This window comes from Sciurus carolinensis, chromosome 8 (assembly GCF_902686445.1).
Source record: "Sciurus carolinensis chromosome 8, mSciCar1.2, whole genome shotgun sequence".
Classification (NCBI taxonomy): domain Eukaryota; kingdom Metazoa; phylum Chordata; class Mammalia; order Rodentia; family Sciuridae; genus Sciurus; species Sciurus carolinensis.
In genome coordinates, this window is record NC_062220.1 from 121,241,145 (window position 1) to 121,259,624 (window position 18,480).

The window sequence follows — 18,480 nt, forward strand, 5'->3', positions numbered from 1 at the left end:
GCAATACCAGAACTTCAACTATACTACAAAGCAATAGTAACAAAAACAGCATGGTATTGGCACCAAAATAGACAGGTAGATCAATGGTACAGAATAGAGGACACGGACACAAACCCAAATAAATACAATTTTCTCATACTAGACAAAGGTGCCAAAAATATGCAATGGAGAAAAGAGCCTCTTCAACAAATGTGCTGGGAAAACTGGAAATCCACATGCAACAGAATGAAACTAAACCCCTATCTCTCACCCTGCACAAAAATCAACTCACAATGGATCAAGGACCTTGAAATCAGACCAGAGACCCTGCATCTTATAGAAGAAAAAGTAGGTCCAAATCTTCATCTTGTTGGCTTAGGATCAGACTTCCTTAACAGGACCCCCATAGCACAAGAAATAAAAGCAAGAATCAATAACTGGGATAGATTCAAACTAAATAGCTTTCTCTCAGCAAAGGAAACTATCAGCAATGGGAAGAGAGAGCCTACAGAGTGGGAGAATATCTTTGCCACTCATACTTCAGATAGAGCACTAATTTCCAGAATATATAAAGAACTCAAAAAACTCTACACCAAGAATACAAATAACCCAATCAACAAATGGGCTAAGGATATGAACAGACACTTCACAGAAGATTTACAAGCAATCAACAAACATATGAAAAAAATGTTCACCATCTTTAGTAATAAGAGAAATGCAAATCAAAACTACCCTAAGATTCCATCTCACCCCAATTAGAATGGCAAATATCTAGAATACAAGCAACAATAGGTGTAGGCAAGGATGTGGGGAAAAAGGTACACTCATACATTGCTGGTAGGGCTGCAAATTAGTGCAGCCACTCTGGAAATCAGTGTGGAGATTCCTTAGAAAACTTGGAATGGACCTACCATTTGACCCAGCTATCCCACTCCTCGGCCTATACCTAAAGGACTTAAAATCAGCATATTACAGAGATACAGCCACATCAATGTTCATAGCTGCTTAATTCACAATAGCCAGATTGTGAAACCAACCTAGATGCCCTTCAATTGATGAATGGATAAAGCAACTGTGGAATATTACTCAGCTATAAAGAATAATAAAATTATGGCATTTGCAGGCAAATGGATGAAATTGGAGAATATCATGCTAAGTGAGATAAGCCAATCTCAAAAAACCAAAGGACAAATGATCTCACTGATAAGCGGATGATGACACATAATGGGGGGTGGGAGGGGGGCAAGAATGGAGGAAGGAGGGACTGTATAGAGGGAAAAGAGGGGTGGGAGAGGTGGGGGGAAGAAAAAAATAACAGAATGAATCAAACATCATTACCCTATGTAAATGTATGATTACACAAATGGTATGCTGTTTTCCATGTACAAACAGAAACAACATGTATCTCATTTGTTTACAATAAAAATAAATTTTAAAAAAAGATAAGAGGGGCTAGGGAGATAGCTCAGGCAGTAGAGTGCTTGCCTTATAAGCACAAGGCCCTGGGTTCCATCCCAGCACCCCAAAAAAAAAAAAAAAAAGATAAGAATGGAAGATAAAACTCAAAAACAGTCAAATTAAATAAGTCAGGCACAAAAACACAAATGTTGCCTGTTCTCATCTATGTGTGGAAGCTAAAAAGTTGACCTCAAAGAAATAGAGAATAGAATAGTGGTAAGAGCCTGGTTAAGGTGTGGAGGAGGGAGAGATGGAGAGAGAAGGGTTAATGGGTACAAGGATGCAGTAGATAGGAGGAATAACCTCTAACATTCTATAATACAGCAGGATAGTTATGGTTGATGGCAATTCATTAAATTTTAATAAATAGTATGATTTTCACAAAGAAATGGTATTTGTCTAAGGTGATTAAATATACCATTCACCCTGATCTGATCAGTAAACACAGTGTACATGTTTTGAAATACCACACTATGCCTATAAATATGCATAATTACTATATGTCAGTTAAAAATTAAAATATATCTTTAAAAGTCAGACAGGTCTCAGCTTCCTGGAGCTTACATAGAGAAGTCTAAATAGGGATAGTAAATTGTGAGGGTAGTGTTGAGGGGAGTTAATTGCCCCCACAACATCTAAGCACAGCTGATTTGTTTGTTCCTCATTTATATCTCATAGACTTCCCCATGGAATGTCTTGGAATAGGGAATTATTTCTCTTGGAGCCCAGGCATTGGTTAAATAGAAGCAGGAAAAATACCTTCTCATCCTTCCACCATGTTCTCACCATGTGTGGGCTGTATATAAATTTCAATATTTTATGGAGAAAGAGTGATGACTGTGCTTATATGGCTTATTAGGAAGCTGAGATTATGAGAGGTCAGTGCTACTGACACCATTCTCTGAAATATGAGAGTGGTCCTTTTGGGAATAGGAAACTGTTTCACTCTAAACTCTGTGATCCTGAGCAGTACAAACGACCTGAAAATCAAAGCCAAAATCAAAACTCCCACCTTTGATGTAGTTGCTTTAAATGCAAATTTTCTAAGCTAGATTTCTGTCCTTTTTCAAATGTATCTAGGGTCCATCCCAATACCCACGGAGTTACTTTATCTGTCTGTCCACAGTGGCCTGCAGAAACCTTTGGAAACCCTGGTGATTGACAGATGTAAGCTTACTGAGAATGCCATCACCTACTTATCCCAGAGCATTCATGCCACCCGCCTCAAGGTGTTGGTCCTGTGTAGCAATAACCTGTTCAAGTGGCTCCTGGACCCCTAGAGGTTCTGCTGGGTGAGGTATCAGGCACCCTGCAACACCTGAATTTGAGAAACTGCAAGTTGAAAGAAACCCAACTCAGAGCCCTCCTGCCCGCCCTGTGCTGCTGCACCCACCTCCACTCCCTTGTCTTCTATGACAATGTCATCTCCACGTCAGGTGTAATGAATTTGCTTCAGCATTAGCCAGGGTGAAGGAGTTAAAGTGTGTGCAGTACCCAGTCCCTGCTAGATGTGTTGTGTACTTGGATGAATTCAGTGGGCGAACCTCAACAGAGTGGAACTCACCTGAGTGCACACCAAGCCAGGTTGCAGGAGATGATGCAAACACTACAGCAGGCCGATAAGGAGCTGACTAATCCTACCTCCATAGCCTGATTTAGGAAAAATACACAGCTGACCCAACAGAAAGGGGAACAGTTGTGGGCCTCGGAGCTGTGCCAATGAAGTTCCTGACAGATGATGCGACTAGAGAAAAACTATCAAAAAAAAGAAACACAAAGATGAACACTATGGTGGTGACCACTATTCTAGATGGAGCTAGGGAAGGTTACTGGGGTTGTGGGGTGGAGGTCAGGAATAAAGGTTTCTCTGTGAATGAAACCAGTGACTGACAGGTGAGTGTTGAGAAGCAGTCAGACATCAGAAAAGCCAAGGAGAGAAATGAGAGGGGTCGTGAGAAAGATCCAGGGAGACAGAGGATGAGGACGCATCAAATTTTTGATGATGAAAGTAGAGAATCACAGGATCCATCATATGGAGTCATCTCTAAGGATAAGTATGAATGGGACAAAGGTGATTAAGGTGGGGAGGCAGGGTAATTAAGGGGAATTGTTTTCCTGATTATTGCTTCATGATAAATTCTGATACCTAAATACATATCTCCTCCCCATTTTTTTTTTTTTTTTTTTTTTTTTTTTGGTACTAGGGACTGAACTCGGGCACTCGACCACTAAGCCCTATTTTGTATTCTATTTACTAAGAGCCTCGCTTTTCCTGAGGTTGGCTTTGAACTTGTGATTCTCCTGCCTCAGCCTCCTAAGCCACTGGGATCTCCTCCCTATTTTGCCCCTTACATCTTGCACTACTTCTTGAGAATGACTCTTGCTATTCTTCCTTCCTTTCTAATAATTTGTCTATGGATTCTTTTATGTTTTGTGTACCATCTGCAATAGCAGAAGTTTTATTTGCTCATTTCTGATTCTATGTCTATAATACAATTTTCATTTTGTAGTGACCTGGTTAGTAGCTCTGATAGCCACTATTGACTAGAATGAGTGAGAGTGGATATCCTCGCCTCCTCCTGGACTTTGCAAGATATGCCTCCTCATTTAGAATAATGGTGTTCAGGATGGTGTTTCAATTTATCCCACCTTTGCTTTGCTTTTTACCTCTAGGTATTCCTTGAAAGTTTATATGTGTTCCCCTTTGAAATTATCTTGGTTCAGTACTCCCTGCAGGATAGTTCCTGGTCACTTTCTCTATTCTATGGAAATTAATCCATTTTTAAATTGTGATAAAATATAAGTCATTTAAATCACTTTAATTGTACAATTTTATGTCGTTAATTCATTCACAGTGTTCTGCAACTGTTACCATCACCTATTTCAAAAACTTTTCAAACAAAACTCTGAACTTTTTTTTATTTATTCTTTTCAGCTATACATGAGAGTAGAGTGCATTTTGACATATTATACATGCATATACTCTAACCTACTCTAATTAGGATCCCATTCTTGTAGTTGTACATGATGTGGATTTTCACTGGTCGTGTATTCATATGTCCAATTCCTTCTACTGTCTTTCCTAATCCTATCCCCCCTCCTTTTCCTTCATTTCCCTTTGTCTAATCAAATGAATTTCTATGCTTCCCTATTCTCTCTGATATGTGTTAGCATCCACATATCAGACAGAATATTTGGCTTTGGTTTTGGGGTACTGGCTTATTTCACTCAGCATGATATTCTCCAGTTCCATCCATTTACAGGCAAATGCCATAATTTCATTCTTCTAAAAAAGGCTAAGTAATATTCCATTGTGTATACATACCACAGTTTCTTTATCCATTCATCTGTTAAAGGGCACCTAGGTTGGTTCCATAGTTTAGCTATTGTGAATTGAGCTGCTATAAACATTGATGTGGCTGCATCACTGTAGTATGCTTATTTTAAGTCCTTTGGGTATAAACCAAGGAGTGGGATAACTGGGTCAAATGATGGTTCCATTCCAAGTTTTCTGAGGAATCTCCATACTACTTCCATATCAGTTGCACCACTTTGCAGTCCCAACAGCAATGTATGAGTGTACCTTTTCCCCCACATCCTCACCAAACTTATTGTTACTTGTATTTTTGATAATTGCCATTCTGACTGGAGTAAAATGGAATTTCAGCAAAGTTTTAATTTGCATTTCTCTAATTGCTAGAGATGTTGAACCTTTTTTCATATATTTGTTGACCATTTGAAATCCTTCCTCTGTGAAGAGCCTGTTCAGTTCCTTTGCCCATTTATTGATTGGGTTATTTGGGGGGTTTTTGGTGTTAAGTGTTATAAGTTCTTTGTATATCATGGAGATTAATGCTCTACCTGAGATGCATGTGGTAAAGATTTTCTCCCATTCTCTAGGCTCTCTCTTCATGTTCTTGATTGTTTCCTTTGCTGTGAAGAAGCTTTTTAGTTTGATATCATCCCATTTATTGATTCTTGATTTTACTTCTTGCACTTTAGGAGTCTTGTTGAGGAAGTCAATTCTTAAGCTTTATGATGGCAAGTTGGACCTAGAAGTTCTGAACTCTTAAGCAAAATCTCCCCATTAGCCAGGCACAGTGGCACACATCTGCAATTCCAGCAGTTTGAGGCTGAGGCAGGAGGACTGCAAGTTCAAAACCAGCCTTAGCAACTTAGCAAGGTCCTAAGCAACTTAGCAAGATCCTGTCTCAAAATTTAAAAATAAAAAGGGTTGATCTAGGTGCCCTTCATCAGATGAATGAATAAAGAAAATCTTTATTCTTTAAATACGTGGTGTGAAGATTCCTCAGAAAACTTGGAATACAACCACCATTCTACCCAGCTATGCCACTCCTAGGTTTGTAACCCAAGGAATTAAAATTTGCATACTACAGTGTCACAGTCACATCAATATTCATAACAGCTCAACTCACAATAGCTAAACTATGGAAACAACCTAGGTGCCCTTCAATAGATGAATGGATAAAGAAAAGGTGGTATATATACACAATGGAATATTACTTAGCCTTAAAGAAGAATGAAAGTATTGCATTTGTTGGTAAATGAATGGAGCTGGAGAATATCATGCTGAATGAAATAAGCCAGACCCAAAAAACCAAAAGCTGAATGTTTTCTCTGATATGCAGATGCTAATTCACAGTAATGGGGGTGGTGGGCAGCTAGGGAAGAATAAAAGTACTTGGATTAGGTAGAGAGGAGTAAAGGAAGGGGAGAGGTATGGGAGTAGGAAGGATAGTAGAATGAATCTGACATTATTACCTATGATTACATATATGACTACATGACTGGTGTGATTGTATATCATGTACAACCAGAAGAATGAGAAATTATACTTTATTTATGCATTCTACTGTCATGTATAACTAATTAGAACACATTTTCTTTAATATTAAATTGTTTATCTAGAACGGGGAAGGCTTAAAAAATTTCAGTTTTTACTTTATAGTTGAAACAAAAGGTTGAACATAATTTTTCCAAGCATAGAGCTAATTACCATTAGAACTAAACAACAGTATATTATAAAAATATGCAACCAAAGAAGGAAAACAATTAAGATTCCTAAAACCAGAAATCATATAACAATAGAAATAATTGTGGGTAATAGTAATAGTTACCATATATTGTGTATTTACTAGGAGCCAGGATCTGGGGCTTATAAATTTGTAAGCATTATCTCTCAATCTTATTATAATACTTTATTAGTGAGGAATTTGAGGCTTAATGATAACCTAGAATGCATAAGGATGTAAGATGTGATAAAGGTAATATTTACCTAAAACATAAAAAGCATAAAAGTATGAATCACTTTTTTAAAAAAAGAAAATATGGTATATATACACAACAGAGTATTACTCAGACATTAAGAAGAATGACTTCATAACATTTTCCAGTAAATGGACAGATCCTAAGAGTGTCATGCTAAGCAAAATAAGCCAATCCCAAAAAAAAAAAAAAGGTCAAATGTTTTCTCTTATATGTGGAAACTAACCCACAATAAGTGGGGAGGGGAAGAATAGAAGGTCAGTGAATTAGACCAAAGGGAATGGAGGGAAGGGAGGCGGAATAGGAAAAGGAATGACAATGGAATGGATCTGACATAATTTTCCTGTGTACATACATAAATACAACACAGTGAATCTCACCATTGTGTACATCCACAAGACTGGGGTCCTAATTAGAGTAATATATATTCCATGTTTGTATAATTATATCAAAATGGATTCTACTGTCATGTATAACTAAAAAGAAGCAATAGAATAAATAAATAAAAGGGCTAGGGATGTGGCTCAGTGGTTAAGTGCCCCTGGGTTCAATCCCCAATACCAAAAAAAAAAAAACTCACCCCATTAACACCACACACACACACACACACACACACACACACACACTCAGATAACCTCTAATCTACTTTTTGTCTCTGTAAATTTGCATGTTCTAGATAGTTCATATAAGGGAAATATGAAAAGGGTGTGTTAAAGTCCTAATCCCCAATACCTCAGAATGTGACCTTAGCTGGAAACAGGAACTTTGCTGAAATAATCAAGTTAAAATGAGGTCATTTTAGGGTGGGCCCTACTCCATTATGACTGTTATCCATATAAAAGAGAAATTGTGGACACAGAGACAGATATTCATAGAGGGAAGATGGTGTGAAAAGACTGAGAGAAGATAAACATCTATAAGCCAAGGAACACCTGAGGCTACCAGAAGCTAGGAGACAGGCCTGGAATAGATCCTTCCCTAGTGCCTTCAGAGAAAGCATAGCCCTGTTGACATCTTGATTTCAGACTCTGGACACCAAAACTGTGAGATAATAAATTTGAGTTGTTCTAAGCCAACCAGCTTAGTGATACTTTTTAAGGAAGCCCTAGGAGACTTCTATGACTTTCTTTTTTCATTTAACATTTTCAGAATTCATCCATGTTGTACAATATATCCATTTCATTTTTTTTTATCTGTTCATCTATTGTTTCCTCCTGGCTGTTGTGAATAAGGTTGTGTTGAACGTTGGAATCCATGTTCTCAATTCTTTTGCACATACCTAGAAGCACACACCTAGAAGTGGAATTACTGGGTCACATATTAATTCTGTGTTTAACTTTTTGAGAAACCACTAAGCTGTTTACTCCACATCTTCACCAACACTTCCTATTTCCATTTTTTTTTTGATAGCCATTTAAAAAGTGTGAAATAGTATCTCATGTGGTTTTATGCCTTCCTCAAGTCTAAAAATGTTGAGCATCTTTTCATGTGCTTACTGGCCTCTTGACTATCTCATTTGGAGAAAAGTCCATTCAAGTCTTTTGCCTATATCATAACTGGATGTTTGTCTTTTTGTTGTTGAATTGTAGGAGTTCTTTATGTACTCTGAATATTAAGCCCTTGTTATATTTATGATTTGCAATTTTTCCATTTCTAAGGGTTGCCTTTTTAATCTTTTGATCCTGTCTGCTGATGCACAAAAAATTACATTTTAATGAAATCCATCTTACCTAATTTTTTTCTTACGTTATTGTGTTTCTAGTGTCCTGTTTTAAAAAACCACTGCTAAATTCCAGGTCATGCAGACTTTCCCTTATGTTTTATTTTTAAACTTCTTTAATTTTATCTCTACATTTAGATCTCCAATCTATTTTGAGTTCTTTTTTGTATATGGTAAAAAGCAAGAATCCAACTTCATTTTTTTTTTTTGTATGTCGATATTCCATTTTTCCTAACTTGTTGAAGACACTGTTGTTTCCCCCATTGAATGGTCTTGGTACCCTTACTGAAAATCATACAACCAGAGATGTGAAGGTTTATTTCAGGGCCTTCTCTGCTCTTCCAATGTCTGTCTATCTTAAGCCAGTACCACATCATTTTGATTACTGTGGCTTTGACATAAGTATTGAAACTAGGAAATTCAAGTTCTCCAACTTTGTTGTCCTAATTCAAGATTGTTTTGGCTATTCAGGACCCTTTGAAATTCCATATGCATTTTAGAATGTATTGTTTTCATCTTAAAAAAAAACACCATTGGGACTTTGATAGAGATTACATTGAACATAAAAATGATTTCGGATCATACACAAAGTACCACCAACTGGGTGACTTTTAAAACAATGAAAATATATATTCACAGTTCTGGAGGTGAGAGAAGCATAAAATCAAGCCTAAGTATAAGATCCCTCCTTGCCTATTACACCTTCTGGGTAACTCCAGACATTCCTTGCCTTATGGCAGCACAACTTCAACCTTTGCCTCTCTTCATATGTCTGTCTTTCCTCTGTGTTTAGGTCTAAATTTTCTCCTCTTATAAGAACAATAATCACAGGGATTAAAGGCCAGTATAATTAAGTATAACTTCAATTTAACTTAATAATGCAGAATGAACATTCCTAATCTGAAAATCCAAAATCCAATATGCTTTGAAATCTGAAATTTTTTTAAGCAACGATGCTCAAAATGTTTCAATTTTGGATTTCATATTTTTGGTTTAGGGATACTTAACTGTTAAAATTTATTCAGATTTTCTATTTCTTCATGATTCAATCTTGATAGATTTTGCATCTAGAAATTTGTCCATCTCTTCTAGGTTATCTAATTTATTGACAGAGTTGTTTGTAGCACTTTCTTATCATCCTTTTTACTTCTGTGGAATCTGTAATACCCCCAATTTTATTTCTAATTTCAGTCTTTTCTCTTTTCATCTTGGAAAATTTAAATAATGCCCATTAAACAATAACTTTCCATTCATCTCCCCCTAGTTCCTGGTAATTACCATCATAGCATTTATCATTCTAGGTAACTTATATAAATGGTGTGCAGTATTTCTGTGTTTGTAACTGGTTTATCTCACTTAACATACTGTCCTCAAGGTTTACACATGCTGTGGCATATGTCAAACTTATTCCTTTTAATGGATGAATGATATTCCATCGTATGTATATGCCACATTTGCTCATCCATTCATCCATTGATGAATGCATAGGTTTCTTCCACCTCTTGACTATTGTGAATAATGCTGCTATGGAGAGGGATGTACAAATATCTCTTCAAGATCCTGCTTTCAATTATTTGCTGTATATACCCAGAAATGCAATTATTGGGTCAGGTGGTAATTATATTTTCAATTTTTTTAGTTTTGAGAAACTACCATATGATTACTATATGGAATATAATGCACCATTTTTTCTACTTCTGTTTTTCTATAAAAATAAGCTTTTAAAAAGAATACCTTCATGAAATAAATGAATAAATTAGATAATTTAAATAAAAATGAATGCTAAGTGAATTTATCAAGTACAGCTTTCTGATTCTAAAATACTTTAACAAAGTTGTAAAATTCAAATGATCATATGCTTTAAAATATGTGAAGAATGAATATATAACAACAAATTCCATCATTATATACAACTATAATTTACCAATAAACTATGGAAAGAGAAAAAAATAAAATCTGTGAAGATTCAAAATACTAATAATCACAATGAATAGAATTTATTTAATCCTTTATTCTGTGCCAGGCAATGGGGCACAGATATATGTGACATATTTTACTTATTCCTACCAACAACTTCACATAAAGTTACTACTGTTTTTATTTTATAAATAAGAAAACTAAGGATCAAAGAAATTAGATAACTTACTTACAGTCAGTTAACTTATTTGAGGAGTGAGTTTTCAAGCCCAAGCAATTTGACTTTATGCAAAACCCTCACTCATAACCACTATTTCTCTTGGTGGTTTTATTTTTTTATTTGTTGTTCTTAGGTATACATGATAGTAGGGTGTATTTTGATATATTATACATACATGGGGTGCAACCTGTTATAATTGTTTTTAGTTGTAAATGGACACAATCCCTTTATTTTTTAGGTAAGTGCTCTACCACTGAGCTACACCCCAGCCCCCATTACAATATTAATCCCATTCTTGTGGTTGAACATGATGTGGAGTTACATATATGTATTCGTATATGAGCACAGGAATGTTATGTTTTATTTTTTCTACTGTCTTTCCTATTCCCATCCTCCCTCCCTTCCCTTCATTCCCCTTTGTCTAATCCAATGTACTTCTATACTTACCCTCCCTACCTTCCCTTGTTATGGGTTAGAATATATATGTATATATGTACATATATACATATATATATATGGGTTAGCATAGGTAGGTAGGTAGATAGATAATCAGAGAGAACATTCAGGCTTTGATTTTTTGGGGATTGGCTTATTTCACTTAACATGATAGTCTCCAGTTCCATCCATTTACCAGCAAATGCCATAATTTCATTAGATGAGTAATATTCCTTGTGTGTATATATATATATATATATATATCACATTTTTAATCCATTCATCTGTTGAAGGGCACATAAGTTGGTTCCATAGCTCAGTTATTGTGAATTGAGCTGCTATAAACATTGATATGGCTGCATCACTGTAGTGGCTGATTTTAAGTCCTTTGGGTATAAGCCCAAGAGTGGGATAATTGAGTCAAATGGTGGTTCCATTCCAGATTTTCTAAGGAATCTCCATGCTGCTTTCCATAGCGTTTGCACCAATTTGTAGTTCCACCAACAACGTATGAATGAACCTTTTTTAACCACATCCTCACCAACATTTATCATTACTTGTATTCTTGATAATTGCCATTCTGACTGGAGTGAGATGGAATTTCAGTGTAGTTTTAAATTTGCATTTCTATAAGAGCTAGAGATGTTAAACATTTTTTCATATATTTGTTGACCATTTGAAATCCTTCTTCTGTAAAGTGCCTATTCGGTTCCTTTGCCCATTTATTAATTGGGTTATTTACTTCTGGGGCGGAGAGTTGGTGTTAAATTTTTTGAATTCTTTGTATATCCTGGACATTAACGCTCTATGTGAGGTGCAGGTGGCAAGGATTTTCTCCCATTCTGTAGGCCCTCTCTCCATGTTCTTGATTGTTTCCTTTGCTGTGAAGAAGCTTTTCAGTTTGATTCCATCCCATTTATTGATTCTTGATTTTACTTCTAGCCAAAGCAATCCTAGCAAGAAAAGTAATGCAGTAGGTCACAATAACAGACCTTAAATTATACTACAGGGATATAGCAACAAAAACAGCATGGTATTGTCACAAAAATAGAACTGAAGACCAATAGAAGACACAGAGACATGCCCACATAAATACAGTCATCTCATACTAAACAAAGGCACCATAAACATTCACCAGAGAAAAGATAGTGCTGGGAAAATTGGAAATCCATATGTAGTAGATTAAAACTGAACCCCTATATCTCACCCTGCACAAAATTCAACTCAAAGTGGATCAAGGACCTTGGCAGTAGACCAGAGACCCTGCACATACTACAACAAAAAGTAGGACCAACTTTCCATCATATCAGCTCAGAACAGACTTCCTCAATAAGAGGACTAAAACCTAGTGGTTTTCTTTCTTGTTTTAGTTAGCTTTTATGTGATGCTGAGAATTGAACCCATGGCCTCACATGTGCTAGGTAAGTGCTTTTACATTGCTGTGACCAAAATACCTGACGAGATTAGTTTAAATGAGGAATATTTTATTTACCTCAGTTTCAGAGGTTCAGCCCCTGGTTGGCTGACTCCAGAACTCTGAGCCCAAGGTGAGGTAGAATACCATGACTGAAGAGCATGGTGGAGGAAAGCAGCTTACGACATGATAGCCAAGAAACAGAGTGACCTCTACTCACCAGGGACGAAATGTAAGCCCCAAAGGCAAACCCCCAGTGACCTACTTCTTCTAGTCACTTACTTGCCTACAGTTACTGCTCAGTTAATCCATATCAGGTGGCTAATCCACCAATTAGATTATACCTCTCATAATCTAATCACTTCACCTCTGAAAAATCTTGCATTGTCTCATATGTGGGCTTTGGGGAGACATCACATATCTAAACCACAGCATATTTCATCCTTAGGAAATCTAAGTTTAGGTATTGCTGCCAATCCCTGAAATGAGATGTTGAAAACTTTTTCTCATGAAACCAAATTTGCATATCCCTGCTCTTCCCCAATGAAGTATATGGAACTTATGTCCTCAAAACCCTTGCTGAATGAAACTGAATTAGTGATAACAATTACAGACTGGTTTCTTTTCCAGATACCTCCAGAATTCTCTGTAAGTAAACTTTCTAAAGATCCACAATCACTTAAAGTAGGGCATTCCTTCCTGTCACATCATGTATGGAACTGAGGTGACACTTTAATTGATGTAAAGTGGTTTGCTTTTCATGGACAGCTGGCCTCTGTATGAGGTAGCTGTAATTCACTAATTTCATATTGTCCATATCCTATAATATGTTACTCTGACTCCTATATTATAAATACCTGATCAGGATGGATAATTTGAATGAAAAGTCCTTAAAAGAACTTAACAAGTTCATAGAAGATCTGATATTGCTTTCCTCTTTATCCACACTTATCTCCATCTCCTCCTCAATATCACAATTCAAACAGGGCTAATTTCTATCCACCAAACCTGCCATGCTTCAGTTTATCCCAAGGGATAAACTTACATGTTGTTCCACTTGCCTGCAATATTCATTCTCTTTTGGGATGGGGCTAATTCCTACTTAGACTTCAGAAGAACTTAATGGTTCTTCCTCCAGAAATCTTTTACTTCTTTTTTTTCCCCAGTACTATGGATAGAACCCAGGGGCATTCTACCACTGAGTGACATCCCCAGCCTTTTTTATTTTTTGTTCTGAGGTAAGATCTCACTAGATGACTGAAGCTGACCTCAAATTTGTAATCCTCCTGCCTCAGCAACCCAAGTCACTGGGATTACATCTCTTCATGAACCTAAAGCCTTGAACTATGGTAACAATCCAACTTACAATGTCATTTTGTCTTTTAAAAGGATTGTGAACCAATTTACTTATACTTTCTTAAAACAGTTTTCAAGAGGTTTACCATAGGTCACTGGAAAAAAATGAAGAAAAATAAGGCAAGAGTTTTCTTTAATTCACATAATATTAATAGAGCTTATGTAAATTGAACACTTACTATGCACAAAGCTCTGAATATATATTTTGCCATAATAACTCTAAAACAAGCAAAATTATTTCATTCATTTTAGAGATAAAGATATAAGGATTAGAGAATTTTTCAAAATCACATAGGTAACAAAAGACATAGACAAAATTTAAGTACATATCTGTATGACTTTATAACACATCTTGTATAGCTATTACTCTCCTAAGCAGTAAGAAAACCTCAGAAAGAAAGGATGAGCTAAGGCCACCCACTTAGACCCTCTTAGGGCTTTCCTTAACCTTTTTCTTTAGGACTCCAGAAAGTAAAGAGCTTTATGAAAATTCTCTGCCTCCAGTCCTAGAAGGAAGAGAAACATCTCACTCTACCCAAACCCATTATGTCACTCCCTGGCTCCCTAACCTTCTGGGTCTTTCAGCTTCAATCCAGTTCAACCTACAGAAATTGTTCAGATGCAGTACCTGGGCTCTTATGGCTATTCATTCAATCACTAGGAACTAAGTAACAACACCCAACTAACAACCTTCAGAACTGGACAAAGGACACACTTCTGGTTCTGCTGGATGTGCCCAGGGATACTGAATGTGCAACAGAAGTCCACCATCTTACTCTTAGGCTCATTACAACAAGTTCTGGGAGAGCACATATGTGACCCACTGTTCCTGGATTCACCTGGCCCTTAAGTGAGGCTCTTCTCTGAAGCTTCAAAACTCTCTGAGCCAATGAGTTCACTGAGTTGTTTCAAGGTCTCCTCATATCCTTTTCTGTACTCCCAGATCTGTTTAGACTGATCACCCCAACATCACTTTCTTCCTGAATTCTTTAGAAGATAATGAGAACCCATTACTTTCTCATAACATCCTTGAGATAAACATCCTGAGGTAGGTTACTTTGTTGAATTTTTAACAGAAACCTCTGAGACCAGAGAATTGAATTGCTGAAAGATTACTGAGTTAAAAAAAAAACTAGTAGTTCACAATCCTGATAGTTTAATATTAAAAATAAACAAAACTGGGCTGGGGATAGAGCTCAGTTGGTAGAGTGCTGGTCTCACAAGCACAAGGTCCTGGGTTCAATCCCCAGCACTGCAAATAAATAAATAAATAAATAAATAAATAAACAAAACTTTCTCTTCAAAAATTGCTGAGGGTAGATTCTGTTAATATCCTCATTTTATAGGAAACTGTAGCTTAGCTTAAAATGTCCACTATCACTCAGTCAATAACTGGTACAGCCAAAATTCCATTGCCAAACTTTTCATTGATTTAACCAGAAGCAGTACTGCAAAATATAACATCTGGAACTGATCTTCCACATGGGTGTCAAAAGTTATATTTTTGGCATTTTAAAAATATGAATACAGTATGCTTTATTTTCTTGTGGTTGGTAGAGGGATATACGTCAGTGGTACAGCATCTGCTCAGTAAATGTAAAACTGTGGGTTGTCACCAGCACCAACACACACACACACAAACACACACACACACACACACACACACACACACACACATATATACTCTTTATTTGCTTATGATTAAAGCATAATAAATATTTTAAATAAGGCAAGTAAAATATAATTGATTTTCATGAATGAATAAGGATAGAGATGGGTCACAATAATATTGAAACAGGGAAAAATACAGAATAAATTATTTAAAAAAAGACAAACATGTTCCAATATACTGAAACCTAGATGGACTAAGACGTCCTATAGAAAAAAATGACCAGCAGGTAGAAACCATTCCTATCTGCAGAGTTTCCAACCTTACATTGAAATAAGACTTTAAGCAAGAAAGGAAAGAAATCCCTTTTCAAAATCTCGTCTGTCACCAGTTCTTAAAGAAGAGTCAACTCTGCCTTGCTTCCAGACTTTCATGTTTATTGGGTTTCAAAACCTTGTGTCCCCATACTCTTTAGGCTTCTTCCCACATATCCATAAGGCCTCAGTTTTGGTACTACTTCCCAAGCAAAGCATTCTTGAGCTTCCCAAGGCTATTTAGAAGTTCAAGGGTAGAATTCCCACCACTTCATATAAGTTCTAAACTTCTTTGTCACTAAAGTATATCCATTTTCACATAAAGATTGTTTCTATAGTAGAAACATTAGATCTATGTTTCATTAGAGCTTCATTCAAGAATATTTTTCTTTGGCTGGAAAAACTATTACAATTTTTCTTTTTTGTTGTTTTTATTTGTTGAATAATCAGAACAGAACTCTCCCTACCCCACACCTGAGAGGCTGGCACATTAATGGGAGCTTAATAAATATGTGTTAAAAGAATAAGAAAATGATTAAGTTCCACACCTTCTTCCACAGATGACCCTGCCCTATATCTCATGCTTTCATTTTAATGAATATTAATGTGGAATCAAAAATCAAATCAAATTACTCTGTAGTTCATCTTAAGTATAACAAATTATACATAAGAGGGGATTCCTAAGAGTATAAACTGACTCAGAAACAGGTTGAGTTCAGGCATAAGAGAACTCTTCTCTGTTGAGGGAAAAGAGCATGAGTTGACTTTGGTTTAAATTGAATTTACAACCTCCCAATGGCATTCACTCATTTAGCAAACATGTATTGAAATACTATGTGTCAGGCTCTGTCAAGAAGGTGGGGATGAAAGCAGATTACCCTCCATAATGTGAGCGAGCCTCATTCAATGAGTCACAGGCATTAGCAGAAAAAAGACTGACCTCTCCTTCAAAAGAAGGAATTCTGCCAGCAGACTGTCCTTGGATTTGAAATGTAACAATGACTTTTCCCTGGGTGTTCAGACTGCTCACCTAACTTGGAGATTTTGGGTTTGTCAGCCTCCACAATCATATATTGTTGATGGAGTGATGAATGGCAAATACAATGAGGAGAGTGATAGTCCAATGGACAGTTATGCAGATATTTCACATGTAGATCGATTGCAATCAGAGCCTGAAAGAATCCATAATTAGAGAGAAGAGCAAATGGAATACTTGGAAGCCCTTGATGTCAATTCTTGAAAGCAAGAAGCAGAGTGGAAAGAAAAAGCAATAAAGGAGCTAGAGGAGTGGTATGCAAGACAGGAGGAGCAGCTACAGAAACAAAAACAAACAATGGGGCAGCAGAAGAAGTCTTTGTAAAAGTACATTGATGAGTTGTCTCCAGGCACTGAGCAGGTGGCCCAAGTCCAGCAAGCATAGACCATCAGAATAGGGAATTAAGTTACATTTTCAGTTAGTGGTATAAGGAGCATTTGGAACATCAACAATACATAGGCTGCAGCATATCTTGAAACAAATGTCTATACATTGGGAAAAGTAAAATGAAAACATTCTCAAAAATAAAACCGCTAAAAAAGTTAACACTTTCAGTTTATTAGGCAGGAACTAATCTGAATTTAGAAATTTAACCCACAGGGGCAAAATTTTCAATTAATCCTTGTAAAGTTGCAAAATAACTCAAAAAAAAAATGAACAGGATTAGAACCCAATAACCCAAAAGGGTTCATTGTAAGAGGATGTATAGTTTTCTCCCATAGAGGGAACAAAGTAATAATTTTTCCTCTCTGATCATTAAGATCATGGATGGTGTCTTTATTAAGAGAAAACAGACGAACGAGACAAAGCACAACAAATTTATTTATCAAAGATTCACACAGCTGGATGTGGTGTCACACACCTACAATCCCAGTTCAAGGTCAGCCTGGGCAGCTTAAGGAGACCCTGTGTCAAAATTTTTAAAATACAATAAAAAGGGGTGGAGATGTAACTCAGTGGTAAAGCACCCCTGAATTCAATTCCCCAGTACTGAAAAGAAAATTCACATGACATGGAAGTCTTCAGAAATGAAGACCCAAAGACCCAGGGAGAACCATGAATGTGTATGCTTAGTTTCAAAGAAGGACATACGGTTATGAAGAAATATTATTGAATAAAAAGAGTACAAATTAAACCAGATATGACAGTGCATAACTGAAATCCCAGCTACTCAGGAGGCTAAGGCAGGGAGATCACAAGTTTGAGGCCACCTTAGGCAGAGTAAGATCCTGTCTCAATACAAAATTGAAAAATAGGTTGCGGATGTAGCTCAATGGTAAAGCACCCCTGGGTTCATTCCCTAGTATTCCCCCCATACATACATACACACAAACACAAAAGAATATAACCTAAGGCTGGGGATATAGTTCAGTTGATAGAGTGCTTGCCTCACATGCACAAAGCCTTAGGTTCAATCCCCAGCACCACACACACATACACAAATAGAATATGACCTAATAAGAATAAACCGGGGGAATTTGAACTTGGCAAAGTCTGTTTGTTCAGGTTCTTCTTGGCCTCTGTGTACAATTCCTGTAGATAGCAGGAAAGTAGGTCAAAGAATTCTTTCATGGCCTGCTCTCACACAAAAAGGAGGGGTAAAGTCAGAGAGACACCACCAAAGGTATTATATTTTGGGGTCACATTCTAAGCCCAATGCCATTGAAACTCATTTTTCTGTCACTATGTACATAATCATTTGCTTCTTTTTATTGCTATAGGGTCTTTGATTGTTA